This window comes from Monodelphis domestica, chromosome 1 (genome assembly GCF_027887165.1).
Source record: "Monodelphis domestica isolate mMonDom1 chromosome 1, mMonDom1.pri, whole genome shotgun sequence".
Lineage (NCBI taxonomy): Eukaryota > Metazoa > Chordata > Mammalia > Didelphimorphia > Didelphidae > Monodelphis > Monodelphis domestica.
The window spans coordinates 426,993,380-427,016,506 of NC_077227.1; the positions used below are offsets into that span (position 1 = coordinate 426,993,380).

Consider the following 23,127-nt stretch of genomic DNA (forward strand, 5'->3'; position numbering starts at 1 on the left):
GAAAGCATCATCATTTCTTATAGCGCCCAAGCATTCCGTCCCTTTCATGTTCAGCCATGCTCCAGTTGATGGGCATTCCTTCAGTTTCAAATTCTTTGCCAGCACAAACAGAAACCTTTCTGTACTCGTCTCTTTGGGGTATCAAAGCAGCAGTATGCTTGGGGCAAAGCCGTCTAGCTTTTTGCTTGGCACATAGTGGCTACCTAATAATTGCTAATTGCCTAAGTCAGTTTTGTAAACTGAGAAATGGGACCAACAATTATGTGTTGCTGAGGTTTTTCCCCCTCTCTCATTTTTATTTCCAAACACAGTTCTTGTTGCTTTTCACCTTGGCTTTTCCTGGGGTGACATCTTGTGGCCAAGTTTGTAAATGACACATTCAGTCCCCAGGAAGGATTCTGCAGGCAGCAGGGCAGTGATTTCCATCAAGAAGTGCCTCGGGACAGGGTTTGGGGCATCCTCTGGGAGCCATAAATATGGAGAAGAGAAAAGAATAAAAATGGAACTGTTCCAGGAAGGACAAGTGTCTGTTCAAAATATAGAAAAACTTGGTACTAGTGATCAGAATTATCAAATTGGACTGGCAGCCTAGAGAGGAAAGACACATAATGATAATTTCTATGGCACCCTTAAGGATTAAATTTTATGGTTGGATTGAATATATATTTTAGTTGGTTGCCAGGGATTTCAATTCTAAATCCCAATGAAATACTTGGAATTTTATGGTGGTTTATTAACAATAAGAGGAAGAAATTAAGAATGAGGGAGAAAGAGGGAAGGAGTAGAAGATCTGCTCTGGCCTGGTCTGAGTCAGGCAGGAGTTCAGAGGCCTCAGTCAAGGGGCCTCTCCAGAAAAAGCCAAGGAAAAGGGGAGTCAGTCTTATCACTCACCACATGATCATCTGAAGGGAAGCAGTCTGAGGTCTCACCTCGAGCTCCTCCAGGGTTGAGTTCCATGGCCAAATCCCTCTCGCAGGAAGTGATGCTAAATATAAAGGCAGATCTTTACCTCACTTCTTGTGTCTTACATGTACCAATGGTGGCTTAAACTTGGCTTTGGACAGCCCAAGGGTCAGTTTAGTTGTTTCTGATTTGTCACTTGCTAGCACACGTGGTCATCGACCATCCTCCAAGTGGGGGTGTATACATTCCTGGTTGCTAGAATTCTAAAGACTAAGCAGGGTGGAGCAAAACTAAAATTCACACACCTTTACAGTTCACCATGCATTTTCCTCACAATAGCCCAGCTAGGGATGGGTAGGACAGGGTGGAATATCACTAATTATCCCATATTTGTCTGTAAAAATGAAAGCCTGGAGAGGGAAAGTGATTTATCCAAGGTCACACTGCTATTAAATGACAGAATTGAGCTGAGTATTCTCAAACCAATGTTCCTTATCACCCCAGGAGTTCTCCCTGATTGGAGTTTTTTTTATTGAAAGCCAGATGGTCATTTGTTAGAAAGGATATAGAAGAAATTCCTGCTCAGGTTTAGTATGGGTTGATACCTTGAGGCTTTTCCCAGTTCCATAATATTCTATGAGAAATGGATTAATGGTCATATTTTTTCCCTTCTTGGATTGCCTCTCTGTCTCATAAACATCTTCGTATAACCCTAAACACTCTGAAGTTATCCCAGGATTTCAAATGAATTTTCTGGCATTTTATAAAGATGACCTGACTTCCTCTCTATTTCATTCTACCTTCATTAACTATATTGTGCCCTGCACGGTTACTTGTTCCCTTCCTTCGTTCCATTCCTTCCTTTGTTCCTTCGTTCGTTCATTTGTTCGTTCTTTCCTTCCTTCCTTCCTTCCTTCCTTCCTTCCTTCCTTCCTTCCTTCCTTCCTTCCTTCCTTCCTTCCTTCCTTCCTTCCTTCCTTCCTTCCTTCCTTCCTTCTCCCTGTTTTTCCTTCCTATCTTCTCTCCCTCCTTTCTCCCCCCTTCCACCTTCCTTTTCTATCCACCTACTCCTCCTTCAAAAACATGGGGTCCGTAACCGTATTAGATAGCATGCTGACCTAGTATTCCAAGTTTCATTGGCAAGAGGAAGGAAGTATATTTCATATTCTTTCGTCTAGGCCAGTGATGACGAACCTATAGCATGGGTGCCAAAGATAGTATGCAGAGTGTTCTTTGTGGGCACAGAGCCCCACCCCCTTGCCCCAGTTCCTTACTAGAAAGGCAGAGAGACTGGGGCAGAGCTGCTCCTCTCCACCATGCCTGATGACATTTTTTCACTTCACCTGCCTTTCCACCCAGCAGCCCAGTGGGAGCATTTTCTCCCTCCTCTGTATGGGTAAGGGTGAAACATGGCACTCTGTCTGGAGGGGTGGGGTTAGGGGCGGGGCCTGGCACTCCATCTCTAAAAGATTAGCCATCATCACTGGTCTAGGACTATTACTGGTTTTTCAGTTTTTTTGGAATGTAACGTTCTTTTAGTGATCTGTTCATTTACATGGTTTTAGTCATTTTTATAATTTTTCTTTCTAGATTTTGCTTATTTCACTTAGCAGCAATATCAACAGATCTTTCCATGTGTCCCTGAATTCCTTATATCCTTAATTTCTGCAAAATTATATCCCAATACATTCATGTATTTACTGATGGTTTAATTCAGACATTCTGAAATTCATAAACTATCACAAAAATGAGCACCTTATTTTTTTCACCTCCTCTCCCTTTGGTTGTGGTCACATTGGGCACTTCCATTTCTTTAAGCATTTTATTGTTTACAAAATGCTTTCCTCACAACAGATCTGTCAGCTGGGCAATAGATTTTTATTTTTATTTTACAAATGACACAAAGGCAGTGACTTACCCATGGTCACACAGATAGTAAATGACAGATCAGGGTCTTGAGCAAAAGTCCTCTGTCTTTTAAGGTTCTTTAGGTTCCACTACTTTAACTAGATCACCCCCATGTTAACTAGTATTATTCCATTTTACAGATCTTAGAAATCATAGGCTTCAGAACTGAAAGGTTGGTGCTGGAATACTGGAATCAAAGGAATAATGAACTGGAGGGATTCCATGCGAACTGGAATGACCTCCAGGAATTGATACAGAGAAGAGCAGAACCAGGAGAACTTTGTACTCAGAGACTGATACACTGAGATACAATCGAATGTAATAGACTTCTCTACTAGTGGCAGTGCAGTGACCCTGAACAACCTGGAGGGATCTACGAGAAAGAACACTATCCACATTCAGAGGAAACACTGTGTGAGTAGAAACACTGAAGAAAAACAACTGCTTGATTACATGGATTGAGGGGGATATGATTGGGGATAAAGACTCTAAATCAGGGGTCATTTATCTGGTCCTCACTGCACTCCCAGAAGTGGCGTTGCTCACGTACAGTACTATTTCTGGTGACATAATCCTTTGCGTGGTGCCTTGTTCTGAGAGTAACTGAAAGAGGTGCTGCGCAAAGGATTATGTGGCTGCATAATGGAAGACCTCAGCATGGTGAGCAGGTGATCTGGGGGAGGGGATTCCACACTGTGTATACTGCTGCCCAGGATAGTGGTGGTGATGATGATGTGCAGTGTGCATAGGGATTTGTTCATAGTTTTTTTAATAGTCTGGCCCTCCAATGGTCTGAGGGACAGTGAACTGGCCCCCTGTGTAAAAAAGTTTGGGGACCCCTGATCTAAATGATCATCCTAGTGCAAACATAAACAACATGGACATAGGTTCTGATCAAGGACACATTTAAAACCCTGTGGAATTGTGCATCGGCTATGGGAAGGGGTGGGGGTAGGGGAGGGAGGGAAATAATGTGATTATTATAACCAAGGAATAATGTTCTAAATTGACTAAATAAAATAAAAAAAAGTTAAAAAAAAAGAAATGAAAGATTGGGACAGCTAGGTGGCACAGTGAGATTGCCAGGCCTAGAATTAGGAGGATGTAGCCTCAGACACTTCCTGTTTGCCTAGCCCTTGCTGCTCCCCTGTCTTAGAAATAATACTACAGGGGGCAGCTGGGTAGCTCAGTGGATTGAGAACCAGGCCTAGAGATGGGAGGTCTAGGCTCAAATCTGGCCTCAGCCACTTCCTAGTTGTGTGACCTTGGGCAAGTCACTTGACCCCCATTGCCTAACCCTTAACACTCTTCTGCCTTGGAGCCAAAACACAGTATTGACTTCAAGATGGAAGGTTAAAAAAAATACTACAAAAGGTAAGGATTTAAAAAAAATAAAAGCTCCCCCAAACTATAAGAGAATATTAGAGAACATTTACACCTGATTATTTTTAAAACTCTTACTGTCTCTCTTAAAATGAATTCTAAGTCAGAAGAATGGTAAGGGTTAGCAATTGGGGTTAAATGACTTGTTCAGAGTCACAGAGTACCTGTTCATTAAAAAAAAATACTTTCCTTGTTTTAATCATTGAAGATTTGCCTTCTTATCCTCCCACCCTAAACTCCATTCCCCCAATAAGAATACAAGAAAAAGAAAAACAAACTCCACTACAAACTTGTATAGTTAATCAAAACAAATATCCACATTATTCATGTTAAAAAAAAAAGATTTGTCTCATTCTGCATTGTGAGCCCTTTACCTCTATGAGATGAGGAGCATGTTTCATCATTAGTCCTTTGGAATCCTGCTTAGCCATCACATTGATGCATTCAGTACAATAGTAATCCCATCACATTTCTAATTTGTTCATCCACTTCTCTATTTATGGGCACGCCTTCAGATTCCTATTCTTTACTACCTCAAAAAACCCTATAAATATTTTTGTATATGTTTTGAATTTGGTTTTTCTTAACACTAACTCCTCCCTTAACCTACCCTCTAATTTTCCCTCTTCTTTTCTTCCTCTTCCCTCTTATTTCCTTGTTAAGTGAAATATATTTCTTTAGCCAAAAGTATGTGTATTCTTTCTTCTTTTGATCAGTTCAAATGAGAGTAAGCTTCGAGTGTCAGTCTCTCTCCTACCTTCTCCTTTTTCATAGATGCTTACTTGTGCACCCTGATTATGTGAGATAATTTTCTGTACTCTTGCTTTCTGTTCCCCCTTCCCAGCATTCCTCTTCTCTCTTTACTTTTTCTTAAGATCAGCAAGACATAATGAAACCATTCTTAGGCCTTGCCCAATTGGACTTTCTCTAGCAAACCCTGATTATAGGATTCGGAGGGCATACAGTGATGGGCAACCTTTTGAGCTTGGTGTGTCAAAATTTGCCAAAAAAACCGAGCATAACTTGAGTGGTGTGTCAATTTGAGAAAAAAACCATAATTTTGCGATATTTGTAGTTTAAATAACAAAAATGTATAATTGTAATATATAACTGTATTTAATAAACCCCAAACTAATTATTTAACTTACCTGCTTAGTGACTTCTTTGTTCATCTGTCAGTCAGTTTCTTTTGTTGGTCTTGATATTATTTAACTTGTGTGGGGTGCTGTGAACTAAGATAAGTGAGGGGGAGGAGGAATTCTTTAAAATATTAGTGACTTTTTGTTGCTGAATTTCATTGGCTGAATCTTCAGTTGAAGGTTGGTATTTTGTACTCTTCAAGCCCAAGCAAAAGCTACTCACTTCATCTGTCAATCTGTTTCTTTTGTTGGTTTTGATATTATTTGATGCTGAGAATAAGGTCACACAAAAGTATGTAGAGGGAAAAATTGTTAGTAAAGCCATTGCTATGTTTTTCAGGGTGCTGAAAGTGTCTGGTAATTGGTTCCAGGCACTCTTCCATTGTACATGGGCTGGAGCCCCTCCCAGGCTTCAGCAGGTCCAGCCCCGCCCCATCCTGTCCCACCCTAGCCTGCTGGCCAGGGGCACTGTGAGAGTAGCAGCTACCACCTGCTAACATGCCTGCCTATGTGCTCCTGCTGCCTGTGCTCCTCCTCCCTGACCCCATAGGAGCCCCACAAGCCCCAGCCACCTGGCACCCTCCTCCCACTGCTTGCCCCTCTTCCCCCACCCTTACCCCCTGTGACCAGCATATGGAGCAGCCCTTCCCTGGGCCAGGCTGGGGCATGGCCATGGTCACAGTTGTGATGTGGGGTTCCTCAGGTGGCCCAATACTTGCTGATCCCACATGTGGCTTTGTCATTGTCATTGAAAATGACATGTGTGTCATAGATTCACCATCATGGGCATACATTTATTATTTCCCCAAATTTATTATCTCTTTGGGGCACAAACTCAACTGTGGTAGGGCTGGATCAAAGGGTATGCATTCTTTCATTTCCCCATTTTAAAAAGTAAATTGTTTATCTTTCTTAGCCTTTTTATCATTGTTCATTCATATTAACTTTTTTTAATGTTTACCTTTTTAATTTTCAAAAGCATAGAATTTTTTAATAGTTTATTTAGATGGATGTTTTTGAGTTTTGGTTTTGTAATATTACTTACAAAAATTAAAAAAAGTATTACATGAATTATATAAAATAAAAATAAATATATTTTTATGATAATACATGTATAGCCCAGATCAAATCACTTGCTTCCACTGGGATGGGGAAGGGAAGGAGGAAGGGAGGTAAGTTTGATCATATAACTTGGGAAAACTTGTTTGGAAATTTATTATGTGTAATTGATGTAAAAAGAAATAATGACTTAGAAAATCCCAAGTTAACTATCTCTATATAATTGTATTTTAATTGATTCTGTTAAACATTTCTCAATAATATTTTAATCTGGTTCTATCTACACTTAGGAGTTTTGTGGGCCCAAGCAATTTTGATAACTATATGACATAACTCCCTTAGATTATAAATTGCAGAAAAGATGCTGACTTGAATCTAGTGTCCTTTACCAAATGTCATAGTATATATAGCTTTACTTTGTTGATTCTACCATACCTTAAATTTATCATCTTGTTCTCTTCTACCTTTCATAAACTCAAAGAAAGAGCTATTTATATTTCTTTTCTCCTTTCACTCTTTTCTTTTTTTTAGGAATATCAATTTCTTTTTAATTTTTTTTTAATTTAAAATTTTTTAAATTTTATTTAGTCAATTTAGAACATTATTCTTTGGTTATAAGAATCATATTCTTTCCCTCCCTCCCCTATCCCCACTCTTCCCATAGCTGATACACAATTCCACTGGGTATTATATGTGTCCTTGATCAGAACCTATTTCCATGTTGTTGATGTTTACACTAGGATGTTCACCCAGAGTCTATATCCCCAGTCATATCCCCCTTGACCCATGTACTCAAATGGTTGTTTTTCTTTGGTAATTCTACTCCCACAGTTTTTCCTCTGAATGTGGATAGTGTTCTTTCTCATAGATCACTCCAAGTTGTTCAGTATCACTTGATTGCCACTAACGGAGAAGTCTATTACATTTGATTGTACCACAGTGTATCAGTCTCTGTGTATAATGTTCTCCTGGTTCTGCTCCTTTCACTCTGCATCAATTCCTGGACGTCATTCCAGTTCACATGGAATTCCTCCGGTTTATTATTTCTTTGAGCACAATAGTATTCCACCACCAATAATACCACAATTTGTTCAGCCACTTTGCCACCACAAATAGCGCAGCTAATATTCTTGTACATGTATTTTTCCTTATGATCTCTTTGGGATATAAACCCAGCAGTCTTTTAGCACCCTTTGGGCATAGTTCCAAATTGCCCTCCAGAATGGTTGGAGCAATTCACAACTCCACCAGCAGTGCATTAATGTTCCAACTTTGCCACATCCCCTCCAGTATTCATTGCTTTGTATTGCTGTCATGTTAGCCAATCTGTTAGGTGTGAGGTAATACCTCAGAGTTGTTTTGATTTGCATCTCTCTGATTATAAGAGATTTAGAACACTTTTTCATGTGCTTATTAGTAGTTTTGATTTCTTTAACTGAAAATTGCCTATCCATGTCCCTTTCCCATTTATCAATTGGAGAATGGCTTGATTTTTTGTACAACTGGTTTAGCTCTTTATAGATTTGAGTAATTAGACCTTTGTCAGAGGTTTTTGTTATGAAGATTGTTTCACAATTTGTTGCTTTCCTTCTAATTTTAGTTACATTGGTTTTGTTTGTACAAAACCTTTTAAATTTGATGTAGTCAAAGGAAGGAAGGAAGGTCCCAGGACCCATCCCCCCAACCCAGAGTGCTGAGCCCACGGCAGCAGCAGGAACCTCAGGGCCGGCAAAAGGGCCTCAGGGCTGGCTATTCTGAAGGACTCACCTTGAAAGCAACCTGAGCCAGTCTCTGGGGTGCCCAACACAGATGGCAGGGAAACATAGAGAGAAGGGGGAAGCCTGTAACCCCCTGGCTGGGTCCTTCCATCTGAGTCTCAAGGGAGGCTCCAGGTTTAGGGCACCAGCTGAACCCAATCCCATCAGGAGCCATCGGAGCTTCTGAAAGGACAGAAACCTCAGGGCCGGCAAAGGGGTTACTCTGAAGGGCTTACCTTGAAAGCAACCTGGGCCAGTCTTCGGGCATTTAACACAGATTGTGGAGGAGGTTTTTTCGTTCGGGGATCATTTGGCCCACACCAGATGAACATAATCCCATCAGGAGCCCTCAGAACCCAGGGAGGCCAGGACCCCTCCCCCCCTTAGAGAGCAGGGTCTTTGGAAAGAACAAAAACCTCAGGGCCAGCAAAGGGGTTGCTCCAAAGGGCATTCCTTGAAAGTAACCTGGGCTAGTCTCAGGGCACTCAACACAGACTGTAGAGAAGAAGGTTTTTTTTGTTTTTGTTTTTGTTTTGTTTTGTTTTGTTTTGCTTCAGGGCTCACCAGCTGAACCTAATCCCATCAGGAACTCTCAGAGCCCAGGGAGGCCACGACCCCTCCCCCCTTAGAGAGCAGGGTCTTCTGAAAGAACAGAAACCTAGAGGCGGAGTCAAGATGGCAGCCTAGAAGGAGCATAGACCTGGCAGCCTGGCCAGAGCTTTGGAGATCCTCCATATTTGCTCCAGCCATCTAGGAAGTTTAGAACTCAGAGCAAACCCAGCCCAACCAAGCTAAACTTAATCCCATCAAAAGTCTCCAGAACACAGGGAAGCCCAGGCTCCCCACCCATCCTCATTGACTGCTGGACCACAAGCCAATCAAAAGCCTCCAGAGGACAGGGAAGCTCAAACCCCCAACAACCCTCCCCCAGAGACTACACCAAGAGATCTTCTATTAAAGCTCCAAGAGGGGAGACTGATAGAAGTGCCCCAAAAACAAAAAAATGAGAGGAACAAGAGCACAGACAAATACGGGGAGTAAAGAAGGGGTGAATTTGAGCAAACAACAGAAAAAGAAGAAAGAAACTACAATAGATAGCTACTACTCAGCAAATGGAACAGAGGGGGAGAGATCAGCAAACGATAAACCAGAAATCCCAGCGAATTGGATACAGGCTGTGGAAGAACTCAAAACACAACTAAGAGAGCCTGAAGACAATTGGGAAAAGAACTTAAAAATTAAGATAAGTCATCTGGAAAGAGAGGCACTTGAACTAAAACGAGAAAATAGTGTCTTGAAAGCCAAAATCAACCAGCTGGAAAATGAGGCAAAGGAGATGAAAGATGAGGCAAAGGAGATGAAAGATGAGGTAAAGAGGATGAAAGATGATCTTCAAAGAAAATCAGACCAGAAGGAAAAGGATGACTAAAAAGCCAGAGAGGAAATCCAATTTTTAAGAACCAGAATACAACAAATGGAATTAAGTGACCTCACAAGGCAGTAGGACACTATAAAACAAAACAAAAAGAATGAAAAAATTGAGGAAAATGTGAAGCATCTCATTCACAAAACAGATGATTTAGAAAATCGTTCAAGAAGAGACAATTTAAGAATAATTGGACTACCAGAAGACCATGACAAAAGAAAAAGCCTGGACATAATACTAGAGGAAATTATCCAGGAAAACTGTCCCGAGATCCTAGAACAAGAGGGGAAAGTGGAGATTGAAAGAATCCACAGATCACCCCCTGTATTTAATCCCCAGCTGACAACACCAAGAAATGTTATAGCCAAATTCAAAAACAATCAGATGAAAGAAAAGATATTACAAGCTGCCAAGAAGAAGCCATTCAGATAACATGGAAACATGGTGAGGTTAACACAGGATCTGGCTGCATCCACATTGAAGGACCGAAAGGAGGCATGGAATACCATATTCTTGAAAGCAAGGGAACTAGGTCTACAACCAAGAATAAAATACCCTTCAAAACTGACTATATTCTTACAGGGGAAAGTATGGTCATTCAACACAACAGAAGAGTTCCAAGCATTCATAAATAAAAGACCAGACCTGAACAGAAAATTCGATGTCCAACCACAGAACTCAAGAGAATCATCAAAAGGTAATTAAAAAAGAGGGGGGAAAACAAACAAAACAACAACAAAAAATTTTTAAGAGACTCAAGTTAAAATGATATGTATCCCTATAAGAAAAGAGGTCATTGGTAACTCTTAAAAACTGTTGCTATCACCTGAGCAGCTAGAAGAATTACACTCAGAGGGAACAGTGACAAACTGTATAGGATGAAAGGACAAGACATAAATAGGTATATAGATATATGCATGCATAAATACATATACATGTGTATGTGTATATATATATATATATATATATATACATGACTAGAGCTAAAAAAAGAGGTTATGACTAAAAGAAATGGGAAAAGAAACAAAGGGGGTAAATTTATATGTCATAAAGAAGCTCATGGCGGGAGGGGGGAGAACATTGATACACTGGAAGGGTAAAGAGGTTGGAGATAGGAAATACTCAACTCTTATGTAGGTTGAAACTGATCCAAAGAGGGAAGAACAATCCAATCCATTGGGGAAGAGAATAGATCTGCTCCCTATAGTGGAGTAGAAGGGTAAAAAGCGGACTGGTGGGGAGGGAAGCAGTACAAGGGAGGGAGAGGGCGGGGGGGATTTTAAAAAGACTACAGGGGAAAAGAAGGGAGGGAATAAGAAGGGAGGGGGCTAGAAATGGAAGTAAAATAAGTGGGGGGGGGAGTAGGGGGACTGACTATAAACAAACATTGGTATAGAAGGAAATAGTGAAAGAAGAAAAGGCAGGACCAGGAGTAGAAATCAAAATGCTGGGAAATACACAGCTAGTAATCATAACTCTGAATGTGAATGGAATGAACTCACCCATAAAACACAAGCGAATAGCAGAGTGGTTTTTGAGAATCATATTGTTTAACATCCAATTAATTTTTGATTTGCCTCTCCATGTACCCTTACTAATTATTATTTTCATTGCATTGTGATCTGAGAAGGTTGCATTTATTATTTCTGCTCTTTTGCACTTGTTTGTAATGTTTTTATGTCCTAGTACATGGTCAATCTTCGTGAATGTACCATGTACTGCTGAAAAGAAGGTGTATTCCTTTTTGTCCCTATTTATTTTTCTCCACATATCTACTAAGTCTAATTTTTCTAAGATTTCATTCACTTCTCTTACCTCTTTCTTATTTATTTTTTGGTTTGATTTATCGAGTTCTGATAGAGGAAGGTTAAGGTCTCCCACTAGTATAGTTTTTCTATCTATTTTATCCTTGAGCTCTGTGGAAAGGAAACAAGACAGAGTTTATGGGGGAAGGGGAAACTAGGAGTGGCAGTTGGGTCTTGTGACAACACTTCCTGCTGGGTTTGGAGTTCCTTCCTGGTGTGGGAAGAGAGAGGAGATGGTTCAGCCTAGTCTGGAGTAGTGTGCCTCTTCTTGGTTTAGCCCAAAGATTTAGGCCCAATCACTTCTGAAGGTCAGAACTGTTCTTGTTTGCTTTCTGTCTACTGCTAAGATTCTGAATTAGACTAAGCAGGACTGATATAGAGTAGATGGGAATGGGAGAAACCCTCTACCAGCCTCTAGGGCCTGGCCTCAACTCTGAAGCTAAGGAAAAAACTCCAATCCCAACTGGTTATTAAACTTTATATTATTTAAATTCACAGTCAGATAAGTGGACTATCTTTTCTGGTCATAGAGGGAGCTGAACTTCAGTTCAGTCATTCCAGGACAAACAGTCCTTATTGGATCCCTGCTGCTTCCTCTCAGCAGGGGGCATCTCTCTCCTTTGCCTCATGGAGCAATATTCCCTCTCTCTCCTCAACTCCTCCATACCCTGCTACAAACCTCACATTATCCCCAGTTTTCCTATCCTTCCCATCTCTCCCAATAAATATAACTGCTCCACTAGTTTCTCCTTCAGAAATCTGGATACTATGCCGTTTGGTGCATACATGTTGAGTGCTGATATTTACTCATTGTCTATACTGCCTTTTATCAGGATGTAATTACCTTCCCCATCTCTTTTGACTAGATCTCTTTTTACTTTGGCTTTGTCAGATAACATGATTGAGACTCCTGCCTTCTTTTTATCAGTTGATGCCCAATAAATTTGGCTCCATCCTCTTACTTTTACCCTATGTGTGTCTACCTTCCTTTTGTGAGTTTCTTGTTGACAGCATATGGTAGGGTTTTGGTTTCTAATCCACTCTGCTATTTACTTGTGTTTTATGGGTGAGTTCATTCCATTTACATTCAGAGTTATGATTACCTGCTATGTATTTCCCAGCATTTTGATTTCCACTCCTAGTCCTGCCCTTTCTTCTTTCACTATTTCCTTCTACACCAGTGTTTTGTTTTTAATTGGTATCCTTAATTCCCACCCTTATTTTACTTCCCTTTCTACCCACCTCCCTTCTTATTCCCCTCTTACTTTCTTACAGTCTTTTTAAACTACCCCCACCTTCTCCCTCCCTTGTATTGCTTTCCTCCCCACCAGCCTGTTTGTTACCCATCTATTTCCTGATAGGGTTCAAATAAATTCTCTGTCCCAATGTATTTGATTGCTCTTCCCCCTTTGAGGCAATTTCAATGCACGTAAGAATTGAGTATTTCCTATCTCCAACCTCTTTACCTTTCCAGTGTACTGATGTTCTCCCCCACTCCCACCATGCGTTTCTTTGTGACATATAAATTTACCCTATTTTGTTTCTTTTCCCATTTTTCTTAGTATTAACCTCTTTTTAAAACTCTAGTTGTGTATGTATATATATATATATATATTTATGCATACATATATCTATATACATATTTATGTCTTGACATTTTTTCCTATGCAGTTTGTCACTGTTCCCTCTAAGTATAATTCTTCTAGCTATGCAGGTGATAATAACAATTTAAAGAGTTACCAATATCCTCTTTTCTTATAGGGTACATATTTTAACTTACTGGGTCCTTTTAAAACAGTTTTTTTTTAAAATTTTGTTTTGTTTTTCTTTTTTCACCCTTTCTTAATTACCTTTTGATGAATCTCTTGGGTTCTGTGTTTGGGCATCAAATTTTCTTTTCAGGTCTAGTCTTTACAAATGCTTGGAATTTTCTTATTTTATTAAATGGCCATACTTTCCCCTGTAAGAATATAGTCAGTTTTGCTGGGTAGTTGATTTTTGGTTGTAGACTTCATTCTCTTGCTTTCCGGAATATCATATTCCATGCCTTTCAGTCCTTCAGTGTAGATGCAGCCAGATCTTGTGTTATCCTCACTGTAGTTCCATGGTATCTAAATGGCTTCTTAGCAGCTTGTAATATTTTTTCCTTGGGGTCTGGTAGTTCTTGAATTTGGCTATAATATTCCTGGGTGTTGTCAGTTTGGGATTAAGTACTGGAGGTGATCTGTGAATTCTTTCAATCTCCACTTTTCCCTCTTGTTCTAGAATGTTGGGGGCAGTTTTCTTTGATAATTTCCTGTAGAATGATGTCCAGACCTTTTCTTTTGTTGTGGTCTTTTGGTAGACCAATGATTCTTAAGTTGTCTCTCCTGCAACAAATTTCTAAATCTTCTGTTTTGTGAATAAGGTGTTTTATATTTTCCTCAATTTTTTCATTCTTTTGATTTTGTTTTATAGTTTCCTGCTGCCTTGTGAAGTTGCTTGCTTCTAATTGTTGTATTCTGGTTTTTAAAGACTGAATTTCATCCCTGGATTTTTGGTCATCCTTCTTCTAATCTTTCATTTCCTTTGCCTCATTTTCAAGCTGATTAATTTTGGCTTTCAAGACACTATTCTCTGTTTCCAGATGATTTATCTTGCTTTTTAAGTTCTTTTCCCAGTTGTCTTCAGCCTGTCTTAATTGTGTTTTGAATTGTATTTAGAGTTCTTCCAAAGTCTGTGTCCAATTCGCTAGAGTTTCTGTGTTTTTTCTTGGTGTACCTTGATTCTCCTCTGTTACAATTGCTCTTTGTTCATTGCCTGGATAGAAGCTGTCGATTGTAATTTCTTTTTTCTTTTTCTGTTGTTTACTCATATTTTCTCCTTCTTCCCTCCCCCCGCCCCCCCTAGCTGCCTGCACTCTTGCTTCTCTCATTATGTGTTGGATCTTTGGGTTTGGGCTTTTCTGTCAGCCTTTACCCTTGGAGCTTAGCAAAGCTCTCAGAGCAGTCTGTGGGGGAGGGGTGTTGGAACTTGAGCTTCCCTGCCTTCTGAAAGTCTGATAAGATTAAACCCAGCTGGAGTTGAACTTGCAGAGCTAGGTGTGCCCTGAAGCCAAAACCTCCAGAAAGCGGGGGTGGGGTTGGGAGAGGGGAGGAGGGGAATATAGAGTGTCTAGGCTGTGTCTAGGCTGCCTGCTCTGCCCTTCTTCTCCAACTACTTCCCCACTGCCTGTGTTCAGAGCCCTGAGCCTGGCACAGCTTTGTTCACAAGGTACTCCTTCCAGACTAGCACTCTTGCCCACTGAGAGATTCCAGTCACTGCTGGAGGCTCAGTGTTCTAGGTGGGAGAGGGATCCTGAGACATTTCTTTTTCCTTCCCCTTAAATTAGAGTGTTCTCCAATTCAGGCTTTTTGGAGGCATACCTTTTAAGTTGAGTGTAGCAGGAGTGTTCCTTGGCTCTGTCCTGTTGTTAGGTTTGGTTTTCAGTCCCCTAGGAGCATTTGGTTTATAATTGGTGAGGAAGGGTTTTCAGAGGTCTGAATTTCTGCTGCCTCTATGCCGCCATCTTGACTTTGCCTCCTAATGCTTAACTTCTGCCGTGGAATTGATATTTAGTATTGGTTCCAAGGCAGAAGCATAATAAAGGCTAAGCAATTGGGGTTAAATGATTTGCCCAGGAAGCCAGGAAGCATCTGAGGTCAGATTAGAACCCCAAACCTCTCATTTCCATATCTGTGCTGCCCACATTAACTTTTTTTTTTAAAGAGCTTACCTTCCCTCTTGGAGTCAATATACTGTGTATTGGCTCCAAGGCAGAAGAGTGGAAAGGGCTAGGCAATGGGGGGTTAAGTGACTTGCCTAGGGTCACACAGCTAGGAAGTGTCTGAGGCCAAATTTGAACCCAGGACTGACCTCCCATCTCTAGGCCTGACTCTCAATCCACTGAGCCATCCAGCTGCCCCCCCACATTAACTTTTTAAAGCTTTTCTTTACTATTGTTGTCTGAACTTCAAAATTTCTCTGCAGCTCTGATTTTTTCATTAGGAGTGCTTGGAAATCCTCCATTTCATTAAATGACCATTTCCAACATAGCATTATACTATTTTGCTGGATAAGTTATTCTTGGCTGCAAGTCTATTTCCTTTGCCTTCTGGAATATCATATTCTAAGCTTGCCACTTCTTTAAAGCAGTGGCTATTAAATTAATTGTGTGTGATCCTGACTATTGTGAATTTTAAAACTATTCCACCCTAATCAGACTGTACTTTAGAAGATCTGATTTAGCTATTTCCTAATCAATAACAATAGGGATACTTGGACTAACAGAATCAGGTCTTGGGAACCCTGCATTTCTCAACCCTCCTTAGCTTAATAAGATTAGGAAGGTCTGCACCAAAACTCAAGATTTATTTATCTGAGGAAATGGCCTTCAACAGACATGTGCAGAAAAAGCAGACAGACCCTTGGGCTGTCCTAAGTCAAGCTAAGCTATCATTGGTACAGATGAGACGCAGGAAAATGACATAAAACTGTCTATATAAAGCACATCACTTCCTCTCTCTTCTTCTTTCCCTGGAGAGGCTACTCTGGCTGGCAGCTTGCTAGGTGTTCTGACAATCTTGGAGTGGTGGCAGTTATTTTGTTTGGGTTTGGCAGTGAGTTTGCCCTGGACCTGATTTCAGGTTTGGGGATCTTGGCTTAGTCCTTTCCTTTTTGGAGTTCAAGCTGACTCCTTCCTCCTTCATACTCCAAAACCTTATTTCCTAATCTCCCCACTCGGTACTAGCCAGGCTGGGGTGGGGGGTAGGGGGAGAAAACCTACCCTTTCCTTTTTCCTTCCCCTTAATCTCCTCCACTATCAATTAAATCACCATAACATTTCCAGCTGACTTGGGGTTTTCATTAGGATTTTATAAATAAAATCCTTGGCAACCAAAATAATTATTACATTCAGTCTCAGCCATAATTTTAACCTTTACACTATCACTCCTTAGTTCTTGAATTTTTTTCATTTTGTTTGTTGCATTTTTTCCCTTTTGACCTGGAAGGTTTGGATTTTAGTTATGATATTCCTGGGAATTTTCATTTTGGAGTTCTCTCAGGAGTTGATTAGTGGTTTCTTTTTATTTTTTCATCTGGTTCTAAGAGATCTAGGCAATTAAAAAAAGATTTCTTGAAATAGGATATTTAGGTTCTTTTTTTTGGTCATGGTTTTCAGATAGTCCAATGATTCCTAATTTTGTTCCCTTTCAATTGTTTTCCAAGTCAGTTATTATTTCTTCAGCCTTTCAAGTTAAAGGAATGTAGTTAAGGGATAGAATAAATTTCATGGATTAGCTTTAAGAGGAAAAGAGGAGAATTATTATATTTTTTGCATCATGGAGTCATTGGCTTCTATTTGATCCATTCTAATTTTTAGGGAGTTTGTTGTTTGAGTAAGGTTTGTTAATCTTTTGTAACAAGCTGTTATTTCCCTTTCTAATTCTTTCTTCCATAGCTCTCATTCCCTCCCCCCCCACACTTTTTCACTCAAGTGTTTTCATTCTATTTATAAAAATATTTTAAAACTCTTCCTAAGACTTTTTTTTTTTTTAATTAAGACCCTTGCTATATTTCTTCCAGGAATTCTAGTTGAGCCCATTTTGTGTTTTGCAGTCATTCTCTTCTCTTTTTTCCTTCGGCATTCCTGCCACTGTAATAGCTTATTATGGCAGGTTCTTTTTTTTGTTTCTCCGTTTTCCAGCCCAAGTTGTGATTTTGGATTTCATATTTGAACTGGACTCTGCCATATTTCTGGGGGAGAGGTCTGGGCTAGTCCTCCTGCTGCTTTCTTGAGGTACTCAGGAACAGGCTGGAGAATTGCAAGTTTTCAGTGCTCCCAAAGTGGTCTGATTCAGGGCAAAAATTGCTTGCTACCCCCTTGATCTGACCCTGTAGGTTCCTGATCTGGGTTTAGGTTGGAGTAGCAGTAGATTGCTGCTGGACTTCTGTAACTGCCAATTCGCAAGGTCTGTTGGTTCAGAGATATAAATTATTGGCTCCCCTTTGGTCTGGGACTCTTACCTTAACTATTCTTTTGATGGCTGGGGCAGATATAGAAGTAAAACCCAGGTCTGAATCACTACATCATACTAGCTTCCAAATTTTCTCCTTTTTCCCCAAACAGCCTAATCCTACTCTTCCCTCCTTCCCCATACTCCCCCACCTTACTAGGGTACTAAAATTTACCCCTTTGTGCAAGTCCCCTTTTTCTGCCCTGGATTTGTGACCTGGAACTGAGTTGCCTTGGTGTTCAGCCTATCCCTGGGAGCTGCAGTGCTCTGGGGAAAGCAGTGTGCCTGTGCCCTCTGTCTTCCCGGCCTTTCCCTAACATGACCTGGGCTAGACAAAGGTCTCACTGTGACTTTTTCAGAATGTTCCCATGAGGATTCAGTCTGGTGCCTTTTCTAGATCTGTTTGGAGGAGTTTTTTGGAGGGTAGTTCACTGCATTATTGCTTTCCTCTCTGCCAACTTGGCTTCCCCCACTCAAATCATTTTGCAGATGGGGAAACCACGTCTTGAAGAATGGAAGTGACTTGCCCTTTACTGCCAACTAACAAATATCAGAATTGGCATTCAAACTCACATTTCTTAATTCCAAGCCCAGAATACTTTCTATTACATTAATCTAGGTTATACTGGGAAGGAATGAAGACTATTAAGGCTCTATTAGACAAGGCTCTACCACCTCTGAGGACCCTTCCATAGTTTATTGTTTCAGGATTTACGAAAGGGTCTGAACATTATTGTTAGTCTCATTGGAGGAACATTTTCAATTCAATTTAACAAGTACCTCCTCAGTGTATTTGTCAGAGATATCATGGAAAAAAGGACTGAATTTGGAATTAGAAAGACTTGATTTTTGAGCTCTGACTGATACTTTTTTTCTCTTAAAAAATTATCCCCCCCCCAAGTACATGTAAAAACATTTAACATTCAGTTAAAAGAATTTTGAATAGAACACATGTAATACCCAGTGGAATCACGCATTGGCTACGGGGGGGGGGGGTGGTGGGGGGAGACGAAAAGAAAATGATCTTTGTCTTTAATGAATAATACTTGGAAATGATCAAATAAAATATTATAAAATTAAAAAACAACTTACCACAAAATAAAAAAAAAAGAATTTTGAATTCAAAAATTTTCTCTATCTTTTCCTTCCCTCCCCCTTCCTGAGATGGCAAGTGAAATGATATAGGTTATACATGTGTAATCAAGCAGGACATATTTCCATATTAATCATGTTGAAAGAAAAGAACACAGGCTACCCCCACCCCCAAAAAGTAAAAAATAATATGTTTCAATCTGCATTCAGACTCCAATTATTCTTTGGGGGTCGACAGCATTTTTTAAAATCATAAGTCCTTCAGAATTATCTTGGATCACTGTATTACTGAGAATAGCTACGTCATTCACAGTTAATCATTGGATAGTGTAGCTGTTACTGTGTCCAGTGTTCTGGTTCTGCTCACTTTGCATCAGTTCATGTAATTCTAGGTTTTTATGAAATCATCCTGTTTGTCATTTCTTTTTTCTTTTTTTAAACCCTTACCTTTTGTCTTAGATCCAACATAAGTATGAATTCTAGGCAGAAGAGCAGTAAGAGTTAGGCAATTAGGTTTAAGTGACTTGCCCAGAATCATCCAGCTAGGAAGTATCTGAGGCTAGATTTGAACCCAGGACCTCCTGTCTCCAGACCTGGCATTCTATCCACTGAGCTACCTAGTATCTTCTGCTTGTAGTATAATAGTATTTCATCACAATCCTATACCACAACTTGTTCAGTCATTCTTCAATTGATGGGCATCCCCTAAATTTCTAATTCTTTGTCAGGACCCAGTTGCCATAAATAATTTTGTACTTATAAACCCTTTCCTTCTTTTTAAAAAAATCTCTTGTGGGGGAAGGCAGCTGGGTAGCTCAGTGGTTTGAGAGTCAGGCCTAGAGATGGGAGGTCCTGGGTTCAAATCTGACCTCAGCCACTTCCTAGCTGTGTGACCCTGGGCAAGTCACTTGACCCCCATTGCCTATCCCTTACCGCTCTTCTGCCTTGGAACCAATACACAATATTGATTCTAAAATGGAAGGTAAGGTTTTTTTAAAAAATCTTTTTGGGATACAAAACTAGTAGTGGTATTGTTGAATCAAGGGGAATACTGTATTTTAATTTAAAATCTAAGAATTTTGATTTTTTGTTTGAGATTGTATTTTATAAAAATCTAAGATTTTGATTTTGTTCGAGAAAAGATCTTTAAGAAAGAAGCTTGAAACTCCTAAATCCAGAGAATGAATTGTTGCAGAAAGATGCCAGAAAACCTACACTTCATCAAGAAGATCAAGAATGAACTTTGGATATGGTTGATTGAACTGAACTTTGATTGAACATTTATTGTAAATGTACACATTTATGCCAAAAGGGACTGCCCCTAATTTGGCTTTCTATCAATGCGCCTAGCAAAACATTGGTTTTGCTTTCTTTCTTTTCTATTCCTCCCTCACTATTCTAATTTTCTCTTAGAAAATTGAATATTGTATATATCTATAGTTAGAAGTACGTTTAGGACTACAAGATGATTATGTTAAATGATCAATGGGGAGACTAGTGTCCCAATGATCATCAGGGGGGATTGTGAACCTTAAAAAAATTCTCAGACCCTACTTCATAAGGTTGGGTGAAGACTATTCCCCATTGGGACCATTCCCCATTGGGACTATTCTCCGTTTGGGCAGTGAAGGTACTTAGATCAGGAATATGAGAACTCTACTTAGATTAGGAATGTGAGACCTCTACTCCACCCCTACTTAAGTCTGCCCTAGGGGAAGATAAAGTTGTAAACTCTTTGCTAAACAATGAAAAGTACTTAAACCCATACTTATAGTAAGACAAAAAGTTCTTTAAGCCATGCCTATTTTAGGACTAATACAAAAGGGTGCTAAGTACCTATAAAGGTCAGGCAACTTGTGAACTTACAAGGGGCAAAGAGGTGAGAAACTTACTCAGAGATTCTAGTCTACTCATGTGTGAATTACTCAAAAGATTAGTCTACTCAGGTGTGAACTAAGAATGGTCTGTCCTTTGAAAAATGTCTACTGTGATTGGTAGATATAAGGACTTAGGGGAGGTGACATAGGAGAAAATTCCCTTTAAATAGGAGCTCAGATACATTCAGAGAGGCATTTTCAGATTCAGGCATTGAGCTGGTGGAGTCATCTGAGATGGAGCTGGCCTGGTGTCTCTCTGAACACTAGAATCCTTGCTTAGACAGATCTTGTGGTGAGTGATTAAGGACTGACTGATCTTTCTCTTAAGGCTTAGGCCTGGGTTGGCCAGGGCTGTCCTGGGCCGGCCTATCCTTTTCTCATTATTTCCTTTTTTCTCTCTTTAATTCCTCATTTGTATTAATTAAAATCTCTATAAAACCCAGTTGACTTGGGTATATTTTCATAATTGGGAATATTTCCCTGGTGACCACCTTATATTTGATTTAAAACAAGACACTGTCTTGAAACCATATTTTCTGCAGTCACAATTTGTCTTCCACTATTTTAATTATTACAGTTTATGGCGCCAACCATTTTAACTCTGACAATACACAGTTTTATAGCCCTTCAGATGTAGTTCTAAATTATTTCCCAGAATTGTTGGATCAGCTCACTATTCTACCAACAATGCATGAGTATCCCAATTTTCTCAGACATTTGCCATTTTCTTTTCTGTCATATTAGTCAAACTGTTAAGTGTGCAGTGATACCTTAGAGTTGTTTTAATGTACATATTTCTAATCAATAGTGATTTAGAGCATTTCTTCATATGCCTTTAGAGAGCTTTGATTTCTTTATCTGAAAACTGCCTCTTCATATTGACCATTTATTTATTGGGGAATGACTTATATTCTTATAAATCTGACTCAATTCTTGATATATTTGATAAATGAGATTTTATCAGAGAAACTTGTACAATTCACCACTCCTTCCCTACCCCACCTAGTCTTCTGCTTTCCTTTTACTCCTGGCTACTTTTGTTTTGTTTGTGCAAACCCTTTTTAGTTTAATGTCATCAAAATTATACATTTTACACTCATAATGCTCTTTCTCTGGTTTAGTTAGATTCTGACACATATTTGTGATATGACCAAAGTTGGAGATAACCAGCCTTGGTGTTCCAGTGGAAGGTCAGGAAACATGAAAAGAAAATGAGGAAGGCTGCTAGCCCATTGGATGGATCTTGGGTGGTGAAATTCGGGAAGGATGTGGACAAGAGCCCCATACTAAGAGGAAGCCGGGAGAGGCTGGGTTGTGCAGTGTTGGAGGGGACGGCTGCGTGGCAGAGATCACAGAGCTGTTCCAGTTTGGAGTAACATGGAAATCAAGCTCATCCAATTTTCTACCATGCAGGGGGTTTGCAAGGGGAATGTTTTACAAACCTTAAAAGTACTGGAGAGGTGGGAGCTGTTCTTATTCCTTTTTAAAAACGAGAGTAGCAGAGAAGCGAGGACTGGAAGGGACTTTCGAGATCACCTAGTCCAACCATTTCATTGCCCAACCAAGGTCGCACAGCGAGGGAATGGCCCTCCCTCAAGAGTCAGGGGATAGGAGGGGGCGGCTGTGAGGGCCCCTCGCCAAGCCTTGGGGAAGCAAGCTGGAAAGAGTCCCCCTGCGGAATATGAATGGAATTAGGAATCAGAGACAACAGATGAGCTGGCTGCCAGGTGACCGAGTTCTTGGGGGAGGGAGGATGAAAGAGGGGGTGCTCGGTGGTGGCTGCCTCCACTAAGGACTGCAGATTGAAACAGTGATGAAGATAAATGGAAACCCCTTTGGCAGAAAATCTGTGGATAATCAAGGCTGATACCTGTTCAGAGAGGCCTCCCGCCAGCCTTTGCTCAGGGAAACATTAGGCTAAGGCTTTGCAGTGAGAGCCACCTTGTTAGTGCTGGAACAAGGGGAAAAAAATGAAAATCACCCGACTCTCATTAAAGAATAAAATGATACATGGCATTTTGGCAGGAATTGGCTGCTTCAGAGCCTTCCTCTTGCTCAGCTGGTCCATCATTTTTCTTTTCCTTTAAAATAAGTCTTTAGGGGAAGCCTGTTACAAGATAGTTAGAGCCTCAAGAACAGCATTCTAGGAAAAGATGCCTTGAAGGGGAAAGGCTCTGGGATGGCCCTGGGAATGGGCATGGCGGAAACCCAAGTGATCTCTGACATCCCTTCCAGCTCCAGGGAGACTGAGTGGGTCTGGGTTGCCTCCGAATACAGGAAGTATGATTTTGGGGAAGGATCAGAGCAGGAAGCAAGGATCAATGGACTGGTCTTGGTCCTGGGGAGTGGGATTTGCTATAATGTTACACAGCTTTCATAGAATCAAGATGAAGAACGTCAGAGCAGCCTTGCCAACTCTTCGTCCTTGGCTGTCTCCTGTTCTTGGAATCCCCAATCCTGGTTCTCCAGTTGAATAATTCCTCTCCATCGTTGGAAACCCAATTCAACTGTCAACTACTTCATGAAGCCTTCTCTGATTCCCTTTTCCCACCTGTAATTCTTTCCCCTCAGCCCTCACCGAGCACAGAATTGTCCTCCCTCATGCATCTCTCATGTAAGGTTCTGTATAACAGCTATTTATCTGGGTGTCTATAGAAATAGACTTGGAGTCAGGACAACTCATCTATTTTTTTTAACTCTTTCCTTCTGTCTTAGAACTGACATTATGTATCAATTCCAAGGC

The 23,127-nt window shown here is 40.3% G+C and overlaps 1 long non-coding RNA gene across 1 annotated transcript; it reads right to left on the reverse strand.

Annotated features, from left to right (window-relative positions):
* Positions 1–235: 235 nt before the first annotated feature.
* On the reverse strand, positions 236–22,059 carry LOC103092341 (uncharacterized). Its single transcript, XR_458140.3, has 3 exons — positions 21,827–22,059; positions 892–985; positions 236–461 (listed from the first exon to the last, which is right to left on the reverse strand). It is a non-coding gene; the product is annotated as an uncharacterized LOC103092341 (long non-coding RNA).
* Between the last annotated feature and the right edge of the window lie 1,068 nt (positions 22,060–23,127).